The sequence below is a fragment of the Chiroxiphia lanceolata genome, chromosome 14 (assembly GCF_009829145.1).
Source record: "Chiroxiphia lanceolata isolate bChiLan1 chromosome 14, bChiLan1.pri, whole genome shotgun sequence".
Classification (NCBI taxonomy): Eukaryota; Metazoa; Chordata; class Aves; order Passeriformes; family Pipridae; genus Chiroxiphia; species Chiroxiphia lanceolata.
Window position 1 is genome coordinate 11,277,806 of NC_045650.1, and position 25,410 is coordinate 11,303,215.

Consider the following 25,410-nt stretch of genomic DNA (forward strand, 5'->3'; position numbering starts at 1 on the left):
TTGGCCTTTGTTTCTGACCACCTTTTTGCTGTTGTTTTTTAATGTGTGGCAAAGCTGGCCAGGGACCCTAGCTAAGACTTCCCAGATGCACTGTGTGTTGTAGCCACACACACAGGAAATAGAGAATAAGGCAGCTGATCCTGATAAAAATAGGAGAAAGAAAAGTTACTCCCATTGTCATACCTGTACATACTTGGAAAGGATGTCCAAAGAGACCAGTGAGCTCAGGCAACATCAAGCTGTAAGTCTGTGGAGAGCCGGGAACCGAATGCATCACCTCAAATCCCATTTAGTTCTCCCATCCTTGATTTGCAAAATCTTTCCATTCTTTCTGCTAATCAAATTACTTCATCCCAGAGAATTCACTGAAAAAGATTGTTTTCCACTGTCAGTTTTGCTTTGGGAGAGTTCCCAGATACACCTTCTTAATCAATATTAATCAATCTATGTGTAGACTCACCCATATCTGTTATGATTAGATTGTAGCCAAACATCCTTTTCTGACAGCCACCAACGGAGGCTGCTCTCCCAGCTGTTCTTTTCTCATCTCCCAAGGACAGATGTCAAATATGACAGGTTTGGTTTGCTTTAATTTCTGCTTTAAAAAGCAGAAATTAAAGAGCTTTCACATGAGCAACTTGCTTGGCAGAGCTGAGGTACAAAGTAAGCAGCCTCCAGCAAGAATAAGGTAGTTGTGGGGGCATAGACTGCCCTAATAAACCCTACCACTAAGACAGCTACTTCCAGAAGGAGCCACCATCCATGTTGGGATCAGGAGACTCTCAGTCTTTCCATGAACCTCTGCTTCTGAATCTGCATGATTCTCACATCTTTCTTCCCTGAATGGGAAGATGACAGGATGAGAGAATTTACAGCTGTGTGAAGTCACACTTATTGACTTTATGTCTAGTCCTTTGTATACAGCAGCACAGATTCAGGTCTGATCTCTGCGAAATATGGCCACACATGGAAACTGTGTGTGTGTGTGAGTGTGTGTATGTTCCTGCTCCAAAGAGCCCCTGTGCTGACCAACATAAGCAAGAGGATATAAGACTGACAGCTATGTCCACCAGTCCATCTCTGAAAACACCATCAGACCTTCCCAGCAACTAACTCCAGCAGTGATGCAAAGCTGATAGATAACCCCCCTGCAGGCGCAAGCACGCAGCCTCCCTCAGCCCAGGTGACAGTGACAATGAACATCACCCACTCCCATGCTGCATCCACCATCCCCAGCCACTCCATGTCCTGCTGCCCAGGGCCCCATGCTCTATGCAGGCTACTCTGCCAGCAGCACCCACATCACCGGAGCAGAGAGAGGTGGAAGAGCTGATCCACGAGGATGTGAGATGCTGATGCTGCAACAGCAGAGCACAGAAGAGAGCTCATCACAGAGAGACTTGGCAGGGCAGCATTTACACAGGACAAAAGCCAAAGCAAAGAGTGCCTGATGTGAGAGGAACGAGTAGGACATCGATGGCCGGATAACACCGGATAAAGGATTAGCTACAGGAAGGAATAAACTGACAAGGAGAGAATCCTGCCTGGCTGGTAGCAGACATGATTCTGATCACCACTTTTCAGGAGACAAACACAGAGCTGCATAGTAACATATTTCCACTTGAGCTCCGCAAAGAGGGATTTTTAATAGAGTGCCAATTCCCTTCAGTTGCAGGGCCTCGCACAATAATGTCTCTGCTGTTGACTGAAGTTGCACACACACAGTATAAAGCAGCAGTAAACGCCAAGATTTCAAACATCATTTTGCATTTGACATTCTCCTGGGTTATTTCAAGTGAAAGATAAATGCACTATCTTCCAAGCAGTAATCTTATTTGATACCGACAACATACACAAGTAGTTAAGTTTGGAATAGGGTAACTTTCTCACTTTTATGCTTGAAAGCTGAAGATAAAATTATTAAGCATTTTGCATGTACAGAGTACAAAAAGAGTAACTGCTCTGCATAGGTACATGAATTGGAAAATAAGAATTTCCTTCCCCAAAGAATAACATGACAGCTTTACAGCAGAGATAACATCTTCATGCAGTAGTCATTATATTTTTGTAAAAGATACAACATATTGACTATTCACCTGTTTCTCTTGACTGGCCAACAGCAGAAATAGAAGCACTGTTTGGGATTAATTAAAATTAGACACAAATCCTAATTTTGCCTTAATCCAGCAAATAGCTATGAAGCTTGTCAGAGAAACTGCTCAAATGGAGAGCTCTTTTTCACATGCAGAACAGTTTGTGGAGCAGGAATGTAAAATCCACTAATAGGTAGCGGAAATAAGCTTTCATTTCCCATTGGGAATTTCTTGGACAAGACTAGGACAAATGCTGCCTTTGTCTGTTTATTTTACTTTTTGGTGGGAGAACCAATAATCAGCCAAAAAAAGGCAGGTGGATGGAGAGGTGTAAAAATAACCAGCACACACAAACTCTTGTGCTGGTGATTTCTGTCCTCTGGATGAGATGCAGCTATACAATCTACCCAGTAACTCTGAGACCACTGGTGAGCACCACCAGCATCCTAAAATAGAAATCCTAGTAACAGAAAAGTCCTTCATCAGCCCCTTGTTTCTCCTCCCTTCATCCCCTTTCAGTTGCTCTGTATCTACCAGCACAACTGTGGTTGGCAGAGACACCGAGACAAAAGATTAAATGCAAGCTGTGCTTCTCCCAACCTCTTGTGGGATTTAGAGAAGCTAATCAATGTTGGATTCACTTGTATTCCACAGATCATTTTTGTTTGACAGTATCTAATCATAATTGCAGAAATCCCACTGCAATACAGAGTTTGGCAAACTCATCTTGGAACAGCTCATTTGGTGCAAACTTAGATTATATTTTAACTCCAGTGCTGAGAAATTACTGAGAAGATGACAAGCACGGTTAGTTTTAGATGCCACAAGCTGAGGAAAAAGAGGTAAGTTACCTAAAACAATCTCATCACATTTTGTAACTTTGTCCTCATAAAATGCAAATTTCTGCAAGTGGATGGTTTGAAAAACATAGTTTAAAAAGTAAAAGGAAATAAAAGCTAGAAAACAACAAATATCGATGTTGATTTCTATGTTTTTTCTGTTACGGATTCCTTTTCCCCTCTCCATTTTTTTGCTTCTAGAAAAGAATAAATTAATACAGCACTTTTTTTAAACTTCATTGTGTTTGTAGCAAACAATAGAAATTTTAAATCTGGTTGTAAAAATTGGACTGTTTTGCATTTCTGTCCTGCTCAGATTATCATATTTCAGGCCACAGAACAGAGCAAATCATAACTATAAGGGGAAGGGTACAACAAATAGTCTGAAACTCTAGATTGATGGCAAAAAACAGAGATTACTTCTCTAGACAGAAGCTACACATATTTGAGGTAGCTTGTACTTAGCTGAATAATGGATTTTCCAGGTCAGCTGACAAAAAGAAGAGAAAAATGTTGTTTCAGTTGAAAACAAAATGGAGTTTCAGGGCAGGGGAGAAATGTGGTAAAAATAATAATGATCAACTTTAAGTGTTGTCTCATACCCTTGTTCACAGATGGATAAATCGTGTATTAAACCCACATACCCAGATGACATTGTGAACAGGTGTCTCTTTCTTAAGTTGACCAGCACCGTTACTAAAATGTAAAGTTCAAGGTTAAATTCTTGAGTCTGATTCTTTTGCTTTTTGAAAAGATAACTGGGCTTCAACTCAAGCAGAAGCACTGGGCTGGCCTGCCATGCAGAAAAGGAGGATTTTGTTGTTCCCACTTATGGCTGCACAAGGGTCCTCACTGGCTCTGCTGCAGCCGCTGCCGGGGCTGCCAGGGAGTGTGGAGGAGCCAAGGCTGTTAAATGACCCGTGGTGCAGAGCCACAGCGGCACAGCTCCCGGCTGGGGGAGCTCATGCCAAGCTCCAGGTGGGCAGGGCTGGAGGGGGGAGCTGCAGCACATCCCTCGGAGACCAGAGCCACGGCAAAGAGGCTCATGTGCCAGGACCCTTTCTCAAGCCCTCACTTCACCTCCAGGGCAAACGCAGCCAAGAAGATCCTCTAGCTTTTATGCAATGTTGTATTTGGCAGAGAAGACCTCCCTTTGTTTTCCTGAGGTGTACATACATGAAATACTTCTGGCAAGAAAAAGGTACTCTGCACTTACACACCTGCACATCCACCCACTCACCTGGCAGGCTGCTCCAGCGTGACCTGTTCAAGCGGTCCTCCAATTTATCACATCAGTAATTCAATTCTGATGTCAATGTTCCAAGGTCTCTTTAAGCATCAGTGAGCACATCCCATAAATGAGATGAGATTTAAAAAAAAAAAAAAAAAAAAAAAAAAAAAAAAAAAAGAGTCTAACATATTGGTAGCAGTCAAAGCAAAGACATGCTAAAATACTTTTTCCAGCTTTACCTGTTTTAATGCCTGGTAATAAACACTTTTCGGGACATTTGTTTCCAGGCTTTGTCATCCTCTGTTGTCCATGCATTCAAAGGCACTGAATTACCCTCTCACTGAATTCCCTTCCCAGTACATCTGCGAAGAGAAACATTTATGGAAATAAAGGGATATAATTTAATTTCAGACTCAAAGACTAAACAGTGGTGTTAGGGGTTTTTTCACCATGCCTGAACCAGTCCTGCCCTCCAAGCTGTCGGTGAGTTCATCTCCTCAAAAGCCATGAGTGCTATCAAAGCAAAAAAAATCCAAACCAAGCTAACAGCTTCAAAACCACATTTGATTGCCAATGCTTTTGGCTTGTGATAACACGGTAATATTCTAAAATTGGCTTGAACTTCTGTAAGGAGCTGTATGCTGTATTTCAGACTTGGAGGTTTCTTACTTATGTAAAATTGCTAGTACCTGGAAATATCAAACATATTAGAGTTATACCCTGTCTTAAAGGAAACAGGGCAAGCATGCTGAAACTACTTGCTTAATTTATGTTTTGAGTATTAATACTCCTTAATAGAAAACAAGTGGAAGACAAGTGCATAGACATCTCCAGGCAGGCATATACTACTCATGGTCTTCAGCCTCCATCTCCATCAAACCTCCAGTGTCCAGCTTCCACTGAACTGCCTAAGGCCAGGGGCACCTCTTCCAAAATAAAGAAAACACTATTTGGAAATCAATGTAGAGCACCACTTGCAAAAGCAGAGCAGACATATCAGTTGACCTGGCATTTAAGCTCCACAGCTTTGGAGCGGGCACATCAGAGGCAGACTTGGCCCAAGTAGAAGAATCACAGCATTGACCTCAAGCACTTCATAAGATCCAAGGAAACATCTCTTGTGGTGTAAACCCTACAGTCCAAAACCTTCTGAGAGGGAGACACACCCCAAGACTCAAGAAAAGGGCAGGGCAACAGAACTCTTTGCTGAGCTAGGGAACAGCATGAAGAAGAGTCAAACAGCAATGAAGTGGTGGGGTGATGGAGACATGATAAAAACAACTGAAAAGTGGTGCACAGATTGGAGAAAACCTGGTCGGCATCTCTCATGAGATCCCCCATGAGAGGGGGAGTGGAAGCAGATTAGGTGTAAAATTGAGTGAAAATCATGCTTTTTGGGGAGGATTCTGGTCACCAGCATACTTAGAGAGTCCCAAAGAGGTTCTTCATTAAAAGCCCTCAGGTTGCAGGAGCTGCTCAAATGCCCCACCTCATGCAACAAACCCAACAACACTTCTCTGGAGGGGTGAAAACAGACTTGGTCAAACACTGAACTCTGCAAACAGCAAGGGAAACACAGAGAGTGCATCTTGGGGGAGATGAGAAGAGTGCTGAGAAAAGGGTCATAAAAGCACCATAATCTGAGTAGACATGCTGTGAGGAAGACCCAGTTTAAAGACTACTTCAAGAATGTATTTAAGAGCACCAGTCTGACTTGAAAGCTACAGATAATTGATTGACAGCTTTCTGAAGTACATTTCAAGTCTAGTACCCTTCCTAAATTTTTGTGTTCAATCCCTAGACTCAGTGCTTCAGAATGGCAAATGCTTTTCCTATTGAGGGTTCCCTAGGGGTCACTGTCATTTCCCCATTCCCAAGAGAAGGATTCAGACTGTGTCGTGGTCTCTGCAGGGATCAGAGATCACTGAATCATGTCCTCCCTGAAGTAATTAGAACCAGAAAAAAAATATTAGAAATAACACTTTCTACAGTGAAAAGGGAAGAGAATTCTTAAGCAATCCTCAGATTTACAGGAGTGACTTTTCCACTGCTCCTCTGACAGAGCTTGCCATTCCTTCCTCTGCCTTATTATCCCCACAAATCTAGTGCAGCTCAGGCAGCAGAAATAATCCACGAAGGGTGATGAACGCAATATGTGATGTCCTCAAAAAGTTCTCAAATCAAGGTTTCTTAAAAATAAAACTTATAGAGCAAAAATCAATGTTCAAGGGCCGTCAATCAGATGTCTGAATTATGTCCTGCCTTTAAAATATACAGCAGATAACAGTTTTTAAATGGTCCCTGTAAAAGCTACTCTGTGTGCTGTACCTTGACATTAAGTCCCCACTAAAGTACTTACCTTCAGGATTCTCCCCATTTATAGGTCTTTTATTCTGCTTCAAACTAATCAAAGCAGCTGCTCCAGAATGTAAAAAGAAAAAAAAAAAAGGCAAATGGATGATTTACTGCCAGATTCCCAGTGAGGAAAAGGGCACACACCCATCACTGCAGGCAAGGAACAAGTAAGAAAAGAAAAATGATTTGAAGCAGCACAGGGGAGGCAAGAGGGAAAGGGTGTGGGCTGGGTAGAGAGCTAGTACCTGATAGCTCCTTAATGTGTGTACAAGGCCAGTCTGACATGAGGGAGGCTGTCACAGGATTGCAATGGGATTATGGCATACATATACAGGCAAAAGAGGCCATTAGCTTCAAAGAACCACTTATTTATCCCTTCCAGCAAAAAGCAGCAGGTCCCGAGCTCACAAAGCGTGTAGGCACATGCTGAGCTTTGTCCATTGTGGATCCAGACCAAAGTGTCAGAAGAACCTCAAAAAACAGCACTAAGTTTCTTCTAGTTCCAAAGATTTCCTTAATAGTTGCCTCAGGATTTGGATAAGAGCTTAATTTTTACTGACCCGTTCCTTTACGGAATTTTCCGCGTAGCTGTCATTCTGCACACCCAGAGCTGAGGCTATTCCTTCTTCTCTCTTCTCATTAGTGGGCATCTGTGGGCAGGCTGAAAACAGTTTGCTTTTGCCTGTTACATGAAGATCTCTTCGATTTTTTTCCCAGGAACTTCACTCTGGGTAGGCTCTTCAGTTCTTGCCTGAACCTGACAGCTGATCACTAGCCCATTTTGAACATGTGACCACTGCAGAGCTGGGCCATTTCTGAATAAAATTGACTCTGAGAACCACTTTAGCAAATAGCAGTAACTTTAAGTCTTACCTATGCCTTTATAGGTCAGAAGTAACTATTCAGATGAGGGGTTGTGCCTTGATTATCTATAAAAGTGAAGTTTTGAGCCACTGGGTCAGCAGCAAAGTGGTAAAAAAGAAATCTGGCTAGAGAAAACTATCCTGGAGTGCTGCTGCAAGCCTGGCTCAGGCAGGGGTTGAAATTCCTGGAGCACCATTTCACCCTGCCCAGGGACAACACTGCAGCTTCACAGTGTCCTGTGGACGTGCACACCCAGCCTGCAGCAAACACAAAGCACAGGAAGGCTCACCCTCACAAAGGCTGCCAAGGGCAGGGGCCTCTCAGATCACTCCTACAGTCTTTTCCAGGGTGGCTTGTTCACCCTCCACTCACTGTCCAGCCCGGACTGAGATGGCTACAAACACTGCTGTGCCCCTGCTCTGGAGATGTCTCATCCAACACTGACAGATCAGCCTGGTGAGGAAAAGCAGATTTGGTCCCTTAGCATGTCACCTCATGTTTTGCAGTAGGAAATTTAGATTGCACATATCTAATTAATGGAAAACAGAGATAAACAAGCAGATTGTTTACTTCAATTATATGCACAGTGCCTGCAGGGTTACCATTTAAAAACACAAAGAAAGATAACAGTCAAAATGGGTAAAAAGATGCAGACAGGAGTACACAATCTGCAGCTTACCTTGATGACGACTAACACCTCTCCACCAACTGTGAAATGAGGGAGGTTTTTCTTGGCAAATAAGTACAACACAAAATTTTTCAGCCATCTGTAAATAACATTTACCTGGTGCAGCTTTACATAATTAAATGACGTCCTTATGAGTATTGCACAGACCCATCTGCACAGAGAGGGAATAGCTCGTTTAAAATAAAGACAGAGAAGGAAGAAAAGCAGAAGCTCTCCATTAATTTATTTAAATTTCTCCCAGAGGCAATTTTTCCAGAATCACCCAAATTTCATGAAGTCAAGCATATGCTTTCCTTGCAGCTTAACTTACTGAAAGAAGCATTACCTGGACAAACAATCCTCTCTCTAAGCAGCTTAACAAGTTTGTGTAAATGTTTGAGCTGCTTTAAAGAAGCAAGAAAGTAATTTCATAACCTATTCAGAAAGGTAAACAATTTTCTTGTTATTTTGAGTCCTGCCACTATTTGTACTACCAGATGGATTAGGTGAATACCCTGTGGGATGGCTTTTTTGGGTGACATGACTCATGTGTAGCAAAAGGTTCAAAACTGGGAGTGAAAAGTGGTTTTCGATTCAGTCTTTTTAATAATTAGGTGCAAACCCAAGTCCTTTGAATGACTTAATTTGTGTTTAGTAAGAATGTTAGTGAGACTGATGATCAAAATCTATTGTTCAGCTGCATTTGAAAATTAAAACGGCCAACAATGCCAGCACACTGAACTCCCCTCCTGCTCCCCTGTGTAGACCAGCTGATTGCAAAACAAACACCTGAGTTATTTCTGTTGCCTTCTGTATTCAGTAGATGCCCATGTTTGGTGCTGAGCAGGATTGGTTGAGATATTTGGCATTTTACCTTCCTCCTCTTCATCTGGTTCTTTCATTTTCCTAAGCACATGTGGGAGTATATGCCCCTTACAAAAGAAAATAAAAAGCTACAAAAAGATAAAATAACTTGCAGTTCAAAGGTCTCAGTGGGCCTGAAGGCATCTCATTGACCAACATTTAGCTCTATAATAGCTTTAGAAGTACAGATTCCACCAGTATTGCAGTTAGAGCTCTTCACTCACAATTAACTGGAAGACCAGGTTCTTTATTGGTTTAGACACGGATTTCAGTGACTGCATCAGAAAAGAAACCTCCAGCAACAGAAAGGATTCTGTTTAATTGCATCCATCCAAAACCTGTCTGAGAAAACAAACTAGCCCAGCCATTCCTGTGAAGCTGTGCAGTGATCAATGATCATCATCACCTCATTTTTAATTGTATTAATGGAATGAAGTTAAATAACCTGCTAGTTTACAGTGAGGATCTCTGGATCATTATTTGCATCTTCTCAGGCACAAAGACACTGGGTGATTGGAAATAATTCAGTACCAAACACTCCAGGGAAAAATTCTCCAGATGTGGTAATGGCTCTGACAACCAGCATGAGGAGGTTTCTGACCTGCAAAAGAAGTTTGAAGAATAAGGTTTAGGTAAGCACGATCTCCTCTGATAAAAAGAGTAAAATGCTTGTTATATCAGAACAAAACAGGGAGCTTGCTTTCTCAAGCTAGCTGATTCAAAGAGTTAAAAAACAATTGTGAATTCAGTATTTTTGAGCCTGCACAGTCATTTCAGAACACATGGTTCAAGAAGCCTTATCTGCCTTTACCCTGCTTAGGCCCTGTTTCTCTTGGTAAAGTCTTCATGTTTTATAAGATTTTTGAAGGAATTTGTCTGCTTCTGAAACACAGCCACCTCTGAAGTCTAGCTAAAACACAAAGTTAAATTGCTTTTAAATTAACTGAATAGATCTAATAAGTGTGCCATGTAAAATCCTCACCAGTTTTGTATTTAAGTGTATCTCATAACAACACAGCATCTTGTGGAATTGAGATTTACAGGTTAAGTTTTGCACTGCATAAAAATAACTCATTTATCTATTTCAAGCTTGTCACCTTCGAGTTTCATTGGGCACCTCTTTCATACACTGTAAACACTCAGTGAGGAATAACCTTGCTGACCCTCCCTGTGCCATTCATTATTATACATCCTCCCATCACACTCCTGTTTATTAGTCTGCCCTGAGAATTAAGTAGATTTTATCTTGCCTAATATTGTCTCAAATCAAAGCCCCCTTATGCCTGTAATTATTTCAGCTGCCCTTTCCTGCCCCCTCTCACTTTCAGTTCTAGCCTTATTTGAAAGAAGATGATTTTGCATCTGTTTCTCCAGCTGTAGATGATCAGTAATAAGAAGGCTGGAAACAGGAATACAGTAAGCAGGGAGGCTGCCATGTTATTAATATTTATTTCATGTTGGTTTCTAGAGGCATCAGCTGAGCCAGAGTTCTATTTTGATAAGCTACATAGCCATGTAGTACGACAGTCCTTGCCCAAAGGATTGCATGATGAGGGATTCAGAGATCTTAAAGAGGGAGAATTCATACTACAAGTTTACTTGTCTAATGCAAACTCATTGCCTTTTGACTTCCCAGCAGAGGCAGCCTGTGCTCAGTCAGAGCGTGGTGCATGTTTGATAATGAGAGCACTTACATTTTATCCTCTACAAAGGGAGCTGATCCCTGCTGTCACAGATTCCTGTGCAACATTTACCACAAAGCTACAAACAAACCCTTCACAGCATCTGCAACGTGGTCAGAAAATAGGCCATCATATACCAGAGCACTACACTGCTGGCAGTAGGGAGGCATAGAAAAGCTCGGTACTCCAGGGAGCAACCTGCCTGCTGGGCAGTCATGGAGAGGACAAGCACAGACCCCGCACTCACATGTATCCATCACTTCAAAGCATGAAGCATTTCACTGACCAAAATCACTGCAATCCAGTCCCTGGGGAGAATGTTAGGTATTAAATGGCCTATTCCCAGAAAATTAAAGTGCTTATATTGGTGATGGCATCAAGGAGAGAACATTTCAGACGCATCAAGCAAACAAATAAAAGATCTAAATCTCACTTATAACATAGAAATCAAAGCACCTAAGTGACTTGGACACAACAACCTGATCCTCACAACCTCTGCTGCTTTCTGCGGCCACCAGCCATGTACCAGCGCCAGGACAAGCCATTTCAGTGCCTGAGTTCATCACTCTCCTCCCACCTGGCAGACAGTTCCTGCTCTGCATCCTCCCAGCCACTACCTCCTAAACAAGCCCCTTTGGCCTGTGCCATGGGGCTGCCTCCTGCTCACCTCCCTGCTCCAAGCTGGAGAGTCGGCAAGAGCCCCTGGAAGTTTGCCTGCACTTCTCTGCTGGGGACAGTTTGCTGTGAAATGGCCCTGTTATCACAGGAAAAGGCAGGATGTTTGCTATATAGGCATAAAGATGTCTCTGCAACAGCTCTGCTCACTGTGTACGTGACCTTTTTAGCAAGGAGAACAGGACAAGGTCAAAAGGAGCACTTCAAAGTAGACAAACAGCTTCACTATGAACGAGCACCAGTCCCACAAGCACTCTCGCCCTTAGAGTACACTTAGGGAAACATAAAAGCATCCAGAGTAAAAGAGCAGAAACAGTGATGGAGGAGCTCCTTGAGGCATTAAAGGACAGTAGTCAGACCTTGACAATTTGTCTTAAATTAAAGACATGGTATTAGAACTAGTCACTTTCCCAAGATGCAGGAAAGAACATTTTTCCAGTTCCCACAAGCTCACATCTTACACCCAGTTTTCTTTGATGATTAGGGAAAAGGTTTTACCTTGCTTGCTAGATAGGTCAGCTGTCCACAATGATTTCAGCTGCAACAATGCCGAGGTTAGTTGAGGATCCTTCCCTTTCTAATTATTTTTCTAATTTTGGGCAGGTCACTCTCCTTCACCTGCCTGAATTATACCACAGGTAGATTTTTAATTGTGTAATAGTGGGGGGTTCTAACACACAATAAGAAATGGAACACAGGGGACTGCAAAGCTGCAGGTTCCTGTAATGTTTCAGGATAAACAGAGCTTAATATGGTTTTAACACAATTACCCCATTATAAATTTGTCTGATTCCTGGCCTTGCACTTGCATTTCCCAGGATGAAATCAAATCCATCAGACACACCATGAAAAGCAGTAGTAGGGGGTATATTTATCAATTTCAAAATGGATCATAAACTTTAAAAATCCCAACTTACTGTCGACTTTGGGAGATAGAAAGGATAGAGAAACAGCTGAATAGAAACAGTGCTTGAGCCATGAAGAAGACACGGCACTGCAGTTAATTCTGGTTTAGAACAAATGCATTAAACATTTATTTCACTAAATGTTAGTTTAAAGCAATCATTAAAATCAGTTTTCTTTCTGTCCACTGGAGATCAGCTATTCATTCAAAGTTGATGAAGCTTTCCTAATTTCAACATCATTATTCTAAGCTCACATAACAGAAGCCATTATATTTTAGATTCATGTTGCTTAATCTATTTCTCATATTTTCTATCTCCTGCTGCAAACCTTTATACTGATCAAAACATTTCATTTTAAAATGAGTCTCCTAATGACCCTCCTCTGGAAATATATGTACAGCATGTACAAGGAGGAAAAGTCAGCTTAGAGCAATACGCACAGATTGATTATTTCTGAGCCAGATCATTTCTGCTCTTTTCTTTTCCTTCAGACTTTGTTTAACTAGTCATTCATCATAGCATTTTTGTGCTTCCTTATTTTTCAAGCTATTCATTTTCCCTCCCAGCTGAAGGTGAGGATGTGGGTCCACATTTTTACACAATTCTCTTATCCCCAAAGTATAACTCCAAAGGAACTGGAAGTTGGTCTATCCCTTGCTGGTGCCTGGTGGCACCACTGAAGGCCGAGAGTCTGGGGGTCAGCTTGGCTGGCTGTTGGTCCCACACTTCCTTGCCAGCACAGAGGCAGAGGCACAGAGCATCCCAGGTGCTGGCTGGGCTTTTCAGAGGACAAGCACAGGATGGGCAAGCTTGGGCACTGGTCTCTGCTCTTGCCCAGCACTGAACTAACTGGATGACAGCAGGGAATGATATCTTAGTTAACAATAACTTCTGAAAAGGGCAACTGAAGCCTTGACCTCTTGAAATACATTATTATACAGTAATTAACATACAGATCTTATCAGATTAGGACTAAGAAAATTGCTGCCATCTACTGCTGGAAAGAAATATGTGAATACTGAAAGCCTCTCCCAAAAACAAGTTATGAACTACAATTACCTCGAGGAAGTTTATTTCAAGTGCCAGCCTAGCTCTGAAAAGGGGGGTTGTCACACACAAGCAAGAGGGATGTGACCCTGCAGTTTGGTGGTCAGAGTGTCAGGCTGGGCAGACAGAGTGCTCTTCTTGCTCTGTAAGCAAACATCTCTCTTTAACAGGGGAAGAAAAACAGCAAGGCTATCAGGCCTCTTTCACACTACACTGTGCAGAGCTGTACTTTAAATACATCTTCTGGTGCCTGAACAACAACTATTTGCGACACACAGACATTCCTCATCAAAGGAATAATGGCTTAAACCTTGGGAAGATATTTTACTTTGGATTCCCCATTTGCTTGAAGCATATGAGGCATTTTTCTCCCTCTTCCAAGTTCAGCTTTACTAGTTTATAACTACACAAATGAATTGGAGGGGACGAGGCTGTCTTGCATATGTCACTGCTGGTTGGGGGAGGTTAATCCAGTAAAGATGCTACATTGTCAGGGATTCATAGACAAACTTTATACTGGTCTGCAGGCAGGTATTCCTCGTCAGAAGACAGTTCTTAAAAGTGGAAGACATAAGAGTCTGGAATAAGTTCATACTCATTCAAAGTTTTAGGGACAGAGCAAGAGTCCACAAACAGGAATTCCCCCATCCTGTTCCCATTAGATGTCCTTGTGCTTCCTCAGCCATACTCTCAAACCCATACTGATGTTTTGCACTAACAGTGTATTTTCCCTCCAAAGCATTTGCTTCAACAGCCTCTCAGTCCCTGCAGCACTGGTGGCTCTGGGGATTTTATTTCCTTGCACTCATAGGAAAGCAACATGACTCCATCAACCACCCTCACTCTCTAGAATGCTGCTTCTCTAAAGGCTAATTTTTCCACGTAATTTTCAAGCATATCATTGTTTTCACTGTACATGCCCAGCAGCCTCGGGAATCCTGCTGGCTCTGCTCAGCCAGATGTCCTCTGCCTAATTATGTATGCTTCACCCTGCTCATGGTTTTGCTCACAGATAACCGTTTTAGGACTTCCTCCTCCTTTCTGAGACAACTAACAAAAAATTACATGAGAGGACAGAGAAATATCTTTGTTAGATGATGAAATCCATGTTGGTCCAATTCCATTAAACAAACCATTGTTTTGTCTGCTTTTCCAGGAAATCCAGTAGGTGAATTACTTTTGCCTTAGGTGAGCTCCACTGGCTTTAATATTTGCCTAGTTTCCTCACACTGTTCTTTCTCCATGGTGAAGAGAGCAAGCAGCATGTTTTAACTTACCTTTGTTGAGCACCAGGACACATGACTGCAGCAGAGCACCTCTGACAGCAGTTTTCACAAAGTCACACCCAAGTCTTTGCCCTACAGAAGAAAAAACATCATGTCAAGTTTGCTAAGTCCAGCTTTGCAGCAATCTCTCCAGAGCTGCCACTGCTGTTCAGCTCCCCTGGGAGCACAGAGGTGCCACCACCCATCTGCATCTGTGACAGCACTGGTAGTTCACAAGGAGAGGACAGACTGACAGATGGGAATGAGACTGCATTAGACCTGTTTGAACTACAAATCATTTCCCATTTCCTCTTAATTCTCAGAACCATATCACTTTGTCTTGGACACAAAGCAGCTGAGAAACAGCGCATAGACCTCAGCCTAGACCTTAGAGCAGCAGTAATTAAGAGGGTGGAAAGCAATAATTTTCTTGAGTAGTACTCTCTCCTGTGCACACATCACACACTGCATGTTGATTCATGTTAGCAATTAAGGTCTACTCTTCAATCTCAAACAGTTTCATTATATAGCTAAGAGTCAAAAGTACCTAAACCGCCCAAAGCAGTCTCTCCATTCCCCACCACTGGGGCAAAAAAGGTTGGAAGAATTAAAAAAAAAAAAAAAAAAAAAAAAAAAGAAAACCCACACACCTTCTAATATATATTTCTACAAATTTAGACAAAACCAGGCTCACAAACAAGTGTCAGAGACAGCAGCCACCATGCACAGGCACACTGCCCTGGACCAACACGCTCTTCTGGGCCCCTCTTCTCCTGGCTCCCTCCGGTGCCTGACACAAGGCAACTAAGTCAGTGTAGTTCATGTTTAGGAAGGGACAGGTAATTGCCCCTCACCCAAAAATACAGTGTTTACACAGGGGCACCACAGACTGAACAGACACCTGCCATCTGCAATTTCCTCCAGACACTCCTAAGCATGGGGGCTTAGGGCTGGGCATTGCAGCACCATCCAGCTGCAGCTGGGGACAGAAAATAGGACATGGCAAGATTTGCCTTTCCATTTTCCTACACCACAGACACTCCAGAAGGTGACTGGGGGTGCTGGTCAACAGCCAGCTGAACATGAGTCAGCAGTGTGCCCAGGTGGCCAAGAAGGCCAATGGCATCCTGGCCTGGATCAGAAGAATTGTGGCCAGCAGGACCAGGGCAGTGACCGTCCCCCTGTGCTGAGCACTGCTGAGGCCACACCTCAAATCCTGCGTTCAGTTTTGGGCCCCTCACGACAAAAAAGACATTGAGGGGCTGAAGCAGGTCCAGAGAAGGGCAACGGAGCTGGGGAAGGGTCTGGAGCACAAATCTGATGAGAAGTGACTGAGGGAGAGGGGAGTGTTTAGCCTGGAGAAAGGAGGCTCAGGGGGGACCTCATCACTCTCTACAAGTATCTGGAAAGAAGGTTGTGGCCAAGTGTGGATCGGTCTCTCCTCCCAAATAACAAGCAAGAGGACGAGAAGAAATAGCCTCAAGTTGTGTGAGGGGAGGTTTAGATTGGATATTAGAAAAAAATTTCTTCATGGAAAAGAGAAGAATTGGAAGAGGCTGCCCAGGGTAGCGGTTGAGTCACCATCCCTGGTGGTATTTAAAAGACATGTAGATGTGGGATTTGGGCACATGGTTTAGTGGTGGGCTTGGCAGTGTTACATTAATGCCTAGACTCCATTATCTTTGAGGTATTTTCCAACCTAAACAATTCTATGATTCTGTGTTTCTGTCAGATAACTTGCCTGGGATGATTCAATGCAAGACAGCTGTTTCCAGGAAAAAGTCAGTCCAGTCAAGCCAGCTGGAAGTGCTGCCAGTGTCAGCTAAACCACAGCTTTGGCAGCAAATTGTTCCACCCAACGAGTAAATCTTCCACCTCACTTATGAGCTTGTACTCACAGCACTAAAGAAACTGGTTAGGTGAGCAATTCCTGCTGTGCAGCTAGTTAAGAGATGAGCAGCTAACAATCTGTCCCAGTAAACACAGATTTAAGTATGTATTTAACAGCTTTTCTGAACCAAGATTCTGATGCATTTAAAGGGGAAAAAAGAGTGGTTTTTATTTGTATTTTCCTGACATAACCAGGTGCCTGAATAATGTTTTCCCAGTAGGAGGAAACCAGAGAAAGCTTTTTTTCCTCCTAGGAAAAGAGTCAACAGTCTTTCAGTGACACAGAAATCAGCCTAACAGAAGCATTTATGTCAGGTTATCCTACAAGGAGCTTTTCAGCTGTATTATCCAGAGAAAAACATCTGTACAGTATTTGCCTGCCAGGAAAAAAGTCTCTATTGCATTTTCCCAAAGGAAAAATTTTTATAACCTTTTGCTGACAGGGAAGTAATAATTATCCACATAGAAGCACACCATTAGAGTTCCCTTGACAATGACTGACTGATTTACTTATATGTATTTGCCATGGGAGGGAAAAAAATGTGATGAACAAAATGCTGGTGGCTTTCTTTTGCTAACAGAGCTACAACAGAAGGGGAAAAAAACCAAACCACGAGCTGCAGTGGCAATTGAGTACCTGAAAGCACAAATACCACAGCAAAGGAAAAAACCACAGGACAACAGAGACACTGTCAGGGACTGAGCAGACCCAACCAAAGATGTGCTCAACTGCAGCACTGAGGTGAGCACCTCATACCACTCGGAAAGCAGCCTCGAGTTTATCAAGGTTGTGTCTCCTCTGCCAGCCAGGATTCTTGGAGGAATGTGCGAAGGGTGGAGGAGAGGGAAAACAAGAGAAAAACCTGCTAAGTTATTTTCTAAGCACTGCTGTGGCATCCTTCCCATTGATCTCCCTTTCATGTGATCTTAAGAAGCTGACATGGTGCCAGAAATTACAAAACACAGTTTAATATACTCATTAGTCTGAAAACAGGAGAATGCCACAACTAATCACAAGGCTACCACTGTGGTGAGATGAAAGCAAAAAGAGATTTTTCTTTTAACACTGGGGTTTTTTTGTTTCCTTGTCTAGTTATTTTCATATGAGTCCTGCTATGTGAATCAAGACCTCTAGTCCCATAGTTCTTTTATAAAAAGACAGCGCTACAGTTTTATAGGTTCCTGTTGGATGAACATCACTCCTCCTTTTTTCACCTTCCCTATGGATGTCCATTTCTCCTGGCCTTTGTCACCCTGTTGGATGCACTCACTGGTCAGGGGTTGCGTGGATGGGAGAATAATTTATATCACACTGATATCTTTATGGGCTTCACACAAAATTTTGAAGCCAACTACTTTCAAGCACCCCTGGGTAGAGAAACAACCAGGGGAACTTCTCTCCATGTCCACAGTGGTGCTAAACATTGTCTTCCTGCTTTTGCAATGTTGTGTCCAGCCTGTGCTTTCATTCCCAGTGCCCAGGGAGCTAATTCTCTAGCTTTGGTGTAATGAAAGTGATTGATATCCCTCTGGTTATGGCACTGGGGAATAAATCATGACACATGAAACTCCACTGCTACTGCCCCAATGGCCAGCCAACCAGGCAAGACCATGTCAGGGTTACACCCCATGATTTATCCAAGGCCATGGATAACCTATGACTATTTTCTTGCTGATCTTGGCACCTACCTCCTTTCAGAATCTGAATGAAAAAAATTCCCAGAGCACTGGATATTGTGGAGACAAAACTACATCCTCACCATGGTCAAGAAGTGTCCCCTTGGTTTGGGGTCTCCTTCAGGTACTCAGCTGGAAGATGTAAGAGATGGTTTCAGTCCCTGTCTCAAGAACCAGTCAGATACTGGCCACAAAATACAAAAGCCTTGGGTCAGGACATACGACTGCCCCGTCCTAGGACACCAGGCTTTAGGAGAATAACTTCTTTTTTTTCTTGGACCAAGTGACTCCTGAATTCTTCTGCACAGCACCCCATCTTAGTGCTGTGCCAGCTCCCTCTTGGAGGCCTGGAGACCAAAGGGGCTTCTTCTGGTGAAACAGGAGGCATAGGTTTGTGGAGGAAAGGAAAGGAAGGGACATGGAAGCTGAGTCTCTTCACACCACACGTCTGCCCCATTTCCCAGCTGTGAGTACACCTTGGTAGCCAAGCACTACAAGGTGCAAATGCAGGTGCCCACATCCTATTATAATTAATTCACTGAACCAAAACAGACACTAAGAAAAGGACAAAAGAGATCTGTGTCTAGTTCTCCTAGAAGATATAGGCAAGGACAACCAAGTGCTGAGACACTAGTCCTGGAGGGAATGGCCAGACTCTTGAGGTCCTTGCTGTTACACTGTCCTGAGCCCTCTCCTGGAATCAAGAGCATTGCCTCAATAAGGATGGTAGAATCAGGCTTGAAATTTCCATGAGAACATGATCATAATACTTGGCAGAATAATGTCTCTTGGCTCCACTAGATTATTTATATCCTTGATTTCTGCTAAGTCTTGTCAAATGGGTATAGATTTATTATTTTAATTATCTCAGGCTTGTAGAGATTTAAACATCTGTTATAGGTGTTCAATAAGTATTAGAACAGCATTCAATTTTTTTCTTAAACAGAGGAGTGATTCATGGCTCTCTGTGAATAGATAAACTCACTATAGTCAATACCAGAAAGATACTTTGAAAGAAAGCAGGAGGCTTTTTTAATTAGCTTCTGGCTAATTCTATTTAGGAAGTCTAGATGAAACACAACATTTAGGAACACTTAAAGTCATTTAATTACAGGATTTGGTGTGTTCTCCTCAGATCTTTCACTGCCAAAGCAGCAGTGTTTTCTTTCTGTTTTGCAGCAGTTTATGGATTACCCATACAACTTATGTTGAACATCCTCTGTCCCACAGGGCTTTCCTGCTTCCGTAATAGATTTATCAGTTAGCAGTGATGGACCATCGGAAGAGTTCAGCCCAGAGCTTTTCTTGATGTGATTTGCATCCCCCTTGGGCATCACTTAACATCAATAAAAATCAAAAAGAGAAGACTTCCAGGTTTGACTTGGCACAAAGGGCTCCATTAAAACAGCATGTCTTGTGGAGACCACAGAGAGATCTTGGAGTATCAGCCTTTGTGTCTAGCATCTATCCTGAGGTGAATATTCATGTCTAGAGTGACAGATATTCCTGTGCAAAAAAAAAACCCTTAAGAGGAATCTATCCGTGCTGCATCCTACCAGCACAGCACAGACAGAGTTAAAGAGAAAAATGTCCCTCTTAAAATATTTTGAAGCACTGTCCTGGAAAGGAAAGAGAACAGGTCTTTGAAGACAGAAAGGCATCTTTTCATGCAGAACAATAAAGTACCACAACAATAATAGATGCTTATCCATTCTTCCCCTGTCTGACCTTGAAAAAATTTAAAGTATTAGAGAGGTGGAAGTTGAATCAACTAAGAAAGAGCAGAATGCACTGAAAGATAATAATGGTCTTTTTATCAAGTTTTGTAAGAGAAAGAGACCTGCCTCAATATGTGAGAGAGAGAGAGAGAGATTCTGCAATCTTCACAGTAAAATCTTGCCCTTATGGAATAGTACATGGGAAAATTCAGCTTTAATTTTGAGAAATAAAGAAATTCACTCTAACTGCCAAAGATTTCAAATCCATGAGACCAAGGACACAAGTGATCTAAAATCCCTAGGGAATTAACAGCTCTTTTGTGCCAGCCCTTGATGCTGCCTACCTGTAAGAGAGAGCATCTCAGCACAGCAGTTGTACCTTTCTAGAGTCAAACCTGACTCGAGGCTCCAAAAACGTTAAGCCTGTGATTAAATCTGCTAGATGAGGAGCCAACATAAAGCTTGTTATTACTTTGCTTACTGTGGGCAGTCATAAATTAATTTTCATGTGAGATTTAAGCTAAGAAGGAGTAGAAATTTGTAGATAAGTGTGTATTATAAGAAAAGGAGGCAGCAGGAAAATGAGACATGGAACTGTTTATGGGAAAAATGGATGAATGGAGCACTGAGGTGCATCAAGTTAATGAGACAAAGCCAGATGTCTACACAGAGAAGGGTTTTACCAGGACATCTGAAAGATGCAGTCAGCAAAAATAAATACTATAGATCTGATTGCTGCTCCCCAGCTGAAACCAGACAGGTTTTAGCTCAAACTATCCCCAAAAGCAATGATAGGAATAATGTTCTCTCCTTCACAAGAGATTTTATCTGTTCCCAAACCTCAAAGTCAATCCCTTCTGAACTGACACACAAAGCCAATATTTTTAGGAATGAGAATACAGATGAAAAACCAAAGGCCAGCTACCAGTCTTAATAAATTCACCATCAGTTCCAAGAAAGCCTTTGGCTATGTATTGAACGGCTGAAAATTAATATACTGGATTTGTCAATCAGTAGAAATTTAATACTGGATGTAAGCCTCTGTTGCACAGAATTACTGATACAATGCAGGTGCTGGTTTCACCCCACATCAGTGACATTCCCATGGGCTTCAGACACTTTGGATGAAACTAGACTTATTATAGCACTCTGGGAAAAGAGTGAGGAAAAAACTTGCTTCCTGTCACGCTTGACATTCATTCCACAGCTATAGCCAGGGCTCCCTGTATTTCTAGTGCCAAACCCTGGTCATATTTTCCAAACAACCAAGTTATTAGAATTTGGCCCAGAAGAAAAAGGTATGGCTCCAAGGAAAAAATACAAAGCAAAAGACATGTTTTCAGTGCTAGAAGCATAAGAGAAGAGCCGAAATTCCACTTCTCTTAACTTCTACTAGTTTTTCCTAATTACATATGATGCTCTGGGCACAGGAGCAGAGAACCTTCATTTTCTTCAAAACTCAGACTGAGTTTGAAGTTTTGACTGCCAGTTTTGAAAAATATTACAAGGTTGAGCAAACGTAACATAGCTCATTGAAGAAAATAAAAGGATTGTTTTGCTATTGGGTTTTTTTAAAAGAAAAGTTAGGGGTTTATTCTTTTTTCTTTTTTTTTTTTTTTTTAACTGAACCTAATTCTTCTAATTCAGGGTCATAAAATCTAGTGGAAAAAAAAAAGAATTGTAAATTACCAAAGGCAAGAAACAAACTTTATCCTTAGCTATACTGGTTATAGCAATTTCCATAGTAATTATGTTATGCACATCATCTAATAACTTGTCTAGAGTAAATTCTCTACTTCATTTTAGTACAAACTTAGGAACATATATTTAGGAAGTTATAAGAAGGAAACTATTGCCTTGGGGAGTCACACTCGCTATGTGTTCTAAATTCTAAAACAATACTTCTAAGAAAGTAGATTTTCTTTTATGAGCAACATTATTAATTGAGAGCAGGAAGCAAAACATGAAATTTTTTATTAGTCTCATCTCCTAAGAAGAGACAGGCACTCTTTGTGCCCTCTGTCCACCCACCCCCAGGAATTATGGAATTTGTTGACCAGTTTAATTTAAAGTCAGCAAAAAAAAGATCATTCAGAAAGATGATGAGTTCCTATAAGTTTGACAAGTGTAAGAGTCACACTAAGGCACACAAAGAAAAAAGGGAAGCAAACTTTACTTAATAAGAGAAGATAATGTATCTGGGGGGCAAACTCCCTCCTATTCCTAACCTATGCTGATCTCTGTTGCCTCATGTAATTCAGATTAACAGTCAACCCAACACAAACATTTGTTCACTGTAGCCATCTTTGCATCTGGTAAAGGATCTTGGTCATTTCCATAGGAGCTGAGTTTATTTAGTGCCTCCCTGTTTGCAGTGCCTGCAGTGGATCCTACAGCGGAGAAACCTCCTGTTCTGCCTAGTGAATGAGGCATTGAAGTAATTAAGTTATTCTGAAATGCAAGCTAATTAGTACTGAATTAAGTTTGTGAGCTCTGACTATTGTGTAGCACCTCTTAATTTCAACGCACTTTAAACAGATTTGTCAACACTTTCTCCATTTCTAGAGGAAAAAAAAACCCTTAAATAAAGTAAAAATTGTGTAGCCTCATGAGGAATCAAAGCTAGTCAAAGGGCACAGAGAGCTAGTCCCCCCCTTGGTAGTGCTAATGTTCAGTAACATTATTATGTTATCAAAACATATACTGATATATTACCTACACAAACATGCAGCTACCTGACATTTTAAGTTATTAGCAGAAAGGACTTGTGGTAACATAAGGCTCAATCCTGACAGATTTCCAGATCTCCCTGTGACATTAAAAGGTGTTGGAGCTGCAGAAGGAATGAAAGACCAAGGGAGCATTAGCTTTGTCTGTAGTATCTCAAAACACTTTATACCATAAATAAGTCTGAGAACAAGTCCATACCATGGGTGCAGCCTCATCAAAATGCGACAAAAGCCTCACTGGACTATTTGTCCTGATTACTTATCTGTTTTCCCAAGTCCTTTTTGTTTTCAGTCTCCATTCTCTGAAAAAGGGAAACATGCCTCTAAAGACTGGTGGGAAAGAATGATGACCATCAACCACAAGTGAGTAACATTTCCACTACGCACATGATACACCTATGCAGCAGTTGCTCCATGTTTCTGCCTTTTGCTGTGAAAAACAGAAAACAGATCAGCATTCAAGAAGCTGCTTGAAGCATTGGAAACTCATCCTGAAGTTTATCATGGCAGGGATTCAGATCTGAACCTGCCACCTTCCAGCCAAGCACCACAGGTTCACTGGCTGCCCAGAGATGAACTTCCATATTCATGCTGTGGTCCTGAATAATCTTCCCCTGCAAGCACCTGTAAGAGATCTTAAGATCTATGCATTTGTACAAAGCAGGCCATCAGATCCAGAATGTGGTGCCTGACTACATCCTGCATTCCCAAACTCCTTCCACTATAAGCAGGGATGGGACCAACTGCTTTGCTGTGACCCTATGGAATATTACAGAGCTTGACTCATTCCTAAATCAAAAGGACTCAAGGGTGGCATTTCTTCAGCATCAGATGTCACTAGTGAACCTAAGAAATCTTTCATTAAGTAGCAAAGCCCCATTGTGCCAGGTGCAGTTCCAGTACAGGGGACAGCATCTGCAGGGGAAAGTCAACAGGCTCAGCAGGTGAAGCCAACAGGAGCTACAATGAGAAATAGCAGCGCAGTGGTGAGTAACACCCTTAGGGTTGCAGAAAAGCTGGATACAGAACCCAGGTGTCCTGGCTCCCAGCCCTTTGCTTACAGCACCACATCACTATGCCAGGCACAGATGCTGCAGTTTGAAGCCTATCAGTCTTTATGTCAGGTGTTACCTCAACTAACACAAAGTAAAGCTGTAACTTTTAATTCTCCCAAATTTCTGTACTTTTTTTTGGCCCTGTCAGTCATCTTAGAAAGCAGTCCACAAACACTAGTGCATTGGGCTCTTTCTATTTGCTCCTTTTCTCAGAGCTTTTACCTCATCTTGTTTTCCTGCATATAAACAAACATCATCCAATTACAGGTAAATATAAAAACATAGACATGTAGCAGTTTTGTTACACCTCTTCTATCACTCACAGCCTTGGGCTATCCATCGAGGATCATGCTAGATTGTTTCACACTCAGATAATTAAATTTAGTTCAAACAGTCCTCACAGCAAAACGTGACTTTGAAAAATCAGTCAGTACACTGTTGTCAGGAAGCTTACCCTAACTAACTTCTACTTCCAAGCTGATTCCAAAACTCTCTCTTGCCTCTGACAGCTGGCTGTGCATAAGAGGAAACCAGCATCCAGAGAACACGGCTAAAATCAGAGAGCAAGGTTAAGAGGAAAAACAGCAGGGAGAAAAGATCACAGTTTAACATCCTAGTCTTCAAAGGCACTGCTGAGTTACAGGAGGTCTATAAATGCTCTCAGGTGCTCTCTGAGAGAATAGGTCACTGAGAGGTAAGGGAGAGGATGAAAACCCGATGAAAGATCAGCAAAGTGAAGGAGGGCTGTAATTTGCCCTAAAAGGGGAGCTCTGAGTTTGATGAAGCTGCCGGGGCAGACACTACCACCCATCAGAACTTTTCCTCTTCCCTGTGGAGAATGAGCAGATTTTTAAAAGCTCCACAATCTTCAAAGATTGTCTCATAATATGGCTAAACGATATCTGGTGCACAGCAAGAAAGCAAGAGTTAACGTTGCCACAGTAACCTCCTTTTGAGATGTTATGGCAGGGATTTTTCCACAGGAGCTTGAGAGAGGAGGGGGACCAAATCACACAGATAAAAAGCAACAGGAACCGAGTGCCTCCCACCTCCCAGCTTTCCTTGAGGGAGGAATCCAATTAGCCATCCATAAGAGGTTCATCTGATCTTAGCCTTTGAAGAGACCCAACCAACTATGTCTTGACCTGAATCCTGCAATGACTTTCCTGCTGGAAGGAGCAGCTGAGGGTGCTCTGAAATCCACATGCATTTTTCTTCTGCTCCAGACTTTGCAAGACATGATGCAAAAACATATTTCTTCAAAAAATGGACACAGCCCAAACTCTCGGGTGGGGGTATGGCACAGGGCCACAGCTGAAGGAGGCCTGTTATTCTTCAATATTTTAGGGTCTTTAGAAAGACCATGATTATTTTATGGCCAGACACAAGACTTGCCAAGCTTCTTCCTCTCTTTGCTGGCTACTGTATGGCTGACTCTGAGCAGGATCTTAATGAATTACAGAAACTCATTCCATCCCTCTTTCTCTAGAAATTCACTATGCAATTGAATAAATAGAAATCCAATTTAATTAGCTCTTCTTCCCACCCTACTATTGGGACCTCTGACTGGCCAAGCAAAGCCCTAATGCTGGAGCTCTACAGAAAAGATGAAGACTTAACCTGGCACATAGTATTTCATAACCTTCAATTATCCCTCACTCTGGGCACCAATTTGCATGTAGCAACTCAGGCAAGTTAAGGGTTTATTTCAAGTGTATTCAGTGGTCTGTGAAGACCTTGTTCCTTATCGGCCCATGGGACCTCAGAACCTCCCACCATTTTATAACAGGCAAGAGGAAGGTAAGACTCTGGAAAATGTGGGAACAACACACAAGATCAAGACTTAAAGTGATA

At 42.1% G+C, this 25,410-nt stretch overlaps 1 protein-coding gene across 3 annotated transcripts in view; it reads right to left on the reverse strand.

Annotated features, from left to right (window-relative positions):
- Positions 1-25,410, reverse strand: part of IL1RAPL2 (interleukin 1 receptor accessory protein like 2) — a 429,226-nt gene that overhangs the window by 367,566 nt on the left and 36,250 nt on the right. Inside the window, exons 3-4 of one of the 3 annotated variants that reach the window (XM_032702308.1) lie at positions 14,500-14,580; positions 4,403-4,525 (exon numbers count right to left, since the gene is read on the reverse strand). The gene's annotated coding sequence lies outside the window, so the exon portion shown is untranslated. Of the gene's footprint in view, positions 1-4,402; positions 4,526-7,078; positions 7,126-14,499; positions 14,581-25,410 lie in introns of those variants that run through there. The other 2 variants (XM_032702311.1, XM_032702309.1) reach the window with 2 other exon arrangements.